Source organism: Myotis brandtii, unplaced genomic scaffold, assembly GCF_000412655.1.
Source record: "Myotis brandtii unplaced genomic scaffold, ASM41265v1 scaffold244, whole genome shotgun sequence".
Lineage (NCBI taxonomy): Eukaryota > Metazoa > Chordata > Mammalia > Chiroptera > Vespertilionidae > Myotis > Myotis brandtii.
In genome coordinates, this window is record NW_005359225.1 from 1,452,202 (window position 1) to 1,456,627 (window position 4,426).

The following is a 4,426-nucleotide window of genomic DNA, read 5'->3' on the forward strand; positions in this document are numbered from 1 at the left end:
TGTAAAAAAAACATTTCCATCAATAATTTGCAATTTTATATTAAGACCTGGATCTCTCTTACTACTAACAATCTTACTACTGTTAATTTTTATTTTGGCCAAGTCACTCCCTCTTGGGCCCTAATTTCTAATGAGATTAGACATGATAATTCCTGAGGTCTAAGATTTTTAACCCTCCTTATTTTTATTGCTAGGATTCATAAAAGGCACGCATAGGGCAGATTTGATTGAAGTGGAGTAGACTTGAAACACTAAAAACTAGTTAGGAAGACAGTTTTATTTAATAATACATATATTCTTATTTAGGTATAGCTAATGTATCATCCCAGATATTGGGATAGACATAAACTTGATATTTAAGGTGCACTATATATTGTTATGCAGAATTTATTTTGATATTTTTTTCAGATACATTTTGCAGAGGCACCAGAAAACTAAAGAATGATTGGGTTATTTCTCAAAATTATTTGAAGCAGATACTTGTGAAGTCATTGGGAGGTGAGCCAATTCCGGTTCAACAGTTTAATCACAAATATTTGAGGAATAATTTTGCCTTGCTTTGTTAAGAGGGTAATAATAATCATGACCAACCAAAATAAGAGATTTACTATGTTAAAAAGCTAACTACTTTTATGTTTTTGACAATAAGTAAAACAGTCCCAAATTATTATTTTAAATACACAAGTCTTATGCATTTTTATATTTTTATTTTAGTAATAAATATGGTCTCTTAATTAGATAATTCCAACAAGATTAATATGAGAAATTTAACATATAGTTTATTCTCATATTCTTGTTTAGTCAATGAATAAACTTGCTTTTTAAACTTCCACATGAATATTCAATCTTGAATAAATTAAATTCAAATGTGAGAATTTTTTTTAAACTTATTTAGATGGTATTGCTATTAAAAGCTGGATTGCCTAAGATCTGTATTCGAATGTTAAGAGTATTAACTTCATTAATTTGGCATTTAAAGTCTCATTAGTAAACATTCATGGCTAGTTCAATCAAAGCCAAGTGTTAACTTTAATGCGAGAGTAAGATCATTGCTTTATGCTCAAACCTTAATTCAGCAGTTAAAGATTAAATCTTGATACTGCATTAAAATGATCAGACACATGAATTGAATATAGCCCTTTTAGGCATACATGCTTATAGATGAATATGTATTAAAAGTTGCATGTTTTCCACATGTTGTTTTCTGGTCTTTAATATTTTTTATAGCAAATGAATTTGAATTTGAAACATGTATTAGAATGTTTTATCCCTCCTCTCCTTATGTAATAATTGGTGATACCAAGAGTTGACTATGTATGCGTGTATGCTTGCTTTTTGAGATGATTGCTAAGTGGGAAAGATGAGACGCTTTGGGTATTGTATAGCTTTTGCTCCCTTCAATGACTGTGTCCCTAATCAATCCCGGATTCAGACTTCATAGTAGAGTCGGGATAATTGGCACAGCATTAGAAGCTGGGTATCATTAAGAAATAGATTTTGAGGTGCTCCCCCTCTCAGGAGCTCGCCTGCCTTTCCACTCTTCCCCCAAGGTGTGCTGTCTTTGCCTTTCTCTCTCCTAAGCTCCAAGTGCCCTTCTTTTGCTTCTGTAACTTGTTTCCTGAGGCTATGCAGCCCAGCCAACTCACTTCTACTACCTCTGTAACTTTCTAAATAAACTTTTTAAAAAAAAAAAATAGGTTTGTTTTTTTTTGGTTTTTTTTTTTTTTTTTTTTTTTATGAGGCATGGGATTGAACTAGAAAATACTGAATCTGAATAGAAATTCTTCCCAGATAACAGCTCTTTGGATGAAACTTAGGTAGTGTGTTTTCTTTAGTTATATAGAGTTAACCTTTAAATAACACAGAGGTTTGGGGGTGCTGACACCCCACACAGTAGAAAATCTGTGTATAATTTTGATTCTCTGAAAACTTATAGCCTACTTTTGACCGGGAATCCTTTCTGATAACATAAATAAAAAATTAACACATATTTTGTGTTATATTTATTATATACTCTATTCTTACAATAAAGTAAGCTTAAGAAAATACATTTGCAGTATTTATTGAAAAAAATCCACATGTAAGTGTACCTGTGCAGTTTAATTCTGTGTTTTTCAAGAGTAAAATGTACTTTCCTTTATATCTTTCTAACCTTCCTTCCCTGGGTAAAAATATAGAAGTTGTTATTTTTGTTTGGCATATATTTTGACCAGGCTTTAATAGTCAGCTTTGAAACAATCACTGCTCTGGAGAAAGCTTTTTAAAATGAAGTGTCTTTATCAGTGCAAATTTGTGAAGAAATTAATGATACTGCTTCCCTGGACGAGCTGGGAGGGAATTTAGTAGCAGTTATTAATAAATTTCTTGTCCCATCTGACTTCCTCTGGGCTGGCTGTGAAAACTGTCACCATCTAAGTATGCATCTAGCTTTTAACCAGGTTGGATTGCAGTAACGGGAATTAGGATAGAGCAGTGGTCTGCAAACCGTGGCTCGCGAGCCACATGCGGCTCTTTGGCCCCTTGAGTGTGGCTCTTCCACAAAATACCACGTGTGGGCGCGCACGTACAGTGCGATTGAAACTTCGTGGCCCATGCGCAGAAGTCGGTTTTCGGCCTGGGCTAGTCTATTTTGAAGAAGTGGCGTTAGAAGAAGTGGGGGTACGTTTGCTGAGGTCGACACCTCAGATTGAGGACGTTTTTAGCAAAGGCCAGCTTAGGAGTACCCTAATTAAGTTAACCCTTTGCGGTCCAATTTTATTTTTGGAATTCAAACAGTCTGGTCTAAATTAATTGACGGGATTGAATGTTGAAGTTATCTGTCTCACTAGACCTCAGCTCAACGTTGGACCTGCTCCTAGCACCTGGTCTGTCGAGTCAGCCTCCACGTTGGACCGAAAAGGGTTAATAACAATGTACCTACTTATATAGTTTAAGTTTTAAAAATGTGGCTCTCAAAAGAAATTTCAATCATTGTACTGTTTATATTTGGCTCTGTTGACTAATGAGTTTGCTGACCACTGGGATAGAGCATAGTCATTCTTCAATAAGAACATCTGAATTATAAGGGGATTTAGAAGTACCTATTTCAGTGTTTGCAAAGTGTGATTATATATGTGTGTGTGTGTGTGCACACACACACACACACATATATCACTGGGGTATGAGTGATTTCAGGTAGCACATGCATCACTTTATTTTAGAAGTTTTTTAATGAGTTAAAAATATAACCAGCCCATCAAACCATTATTTTGTAATTTTTATTGCTTATTACAATGTTAACTAAAAAAGTGAGTAGATTGTGTAAAAGTACAGATGGCATAACTGAAATGGCAAGCATTTTGTTCATTAGTATTTGAATATTTTCATTTTTTGGAAATATGAATCTAGTTCAATACCTGAATTTTATTCAGAAGAGGAACTGAAGTCCACAATGGGAAAGTATTATATGTATTATATACTGTATATGGTGAGTCACTGTTAGAGTTTGGACTAGTTTCTAAGTCTCATGTGTCCCAGTCCAACATTATTTCATTGTGCCTTGATGCTTCTCAGAAATAGTAGCAAAAGTGGACTGAACAACCGGTAAAGGAGGGAAACTTATTATAGAACATACACTAGATTTTCTTAGAAACTTTTGTGTCTACTATAGATTGGGTGGGCTAATGGAAGAACAGAATAGATAAAATAGCTGGGATTCTGAGTTAGGGGGAAAAATACATATATATTAGAGGATTAGAGGCCCGGTGCACAAAATTCGAGCACTCGGGGTGGGGGGGGTATCCCTCAGCCCAGCCTGCGCCCTCGCAGTCCAGGAGCCCTCTGGGGATCCTTAGCACTGCCATGGAGGCGGGAGAGGCTCCCGCCACTGCTGTGCTCGCCAGGCCAGCCATAAGCCCGGCTTCTGGCTGAGTGGCGCTCCCCTGTGGGAGCACACTGACCACCAGGGGGCAGCTCCTGCATTGAGCGTCTACCCCCTGGTGGTCAGTGCACATCATAGCGACCAGTTGTTCTGCCATTGGTCGATTTGCATATTAGCCTTTTATTATATAGGATATACAAAATGCAAATACATTTTATTTTTTATGCCTATCATTATTTCAGTTCCCTAATTTATAATAGTATGATTACCAAAAGGGCAAATATGAAAAGAGCTAGAAATAATAAGCTGACTTGGATTGACATCATTAATTCTTCAGGTTTCTCTGTACTTTAGAGCTGGAGTTGAAGGAGTACTGGAGAAATCATTAATGTAGAATTTTATTTATATGTAATACATTCTTAAGGACTAGCTCTGAATTAACACATTTTTCTTTTTCAGAGTCCTTATAGGACAGTTCTTCGAGATAATGCAATACCAACAATATTTGATCTTACCAGTCATTTGAACAATCCACATAGTAGACACAGAAAACGAATAAAAGAATTG

The 4,426-nt window shown here is 35.7% G+C and overlaps 1 long non-coding RNA gene across 1 annotated transcript; it reads left to right on the plus strand.

Moving 5' to 3' along the window:
• The first annotated feature begins 405 nt into the window (after positions 1-405).
• Positions 406-4,426, plus strand: LOC106726247. The gene is made up of 2 exons (XR_001362275.1): positions 406-498; positions 4,319-4,426. It is a non-coding gene; the product is annotated as an uncharacterized LOC106726247 (long non-coding RNA).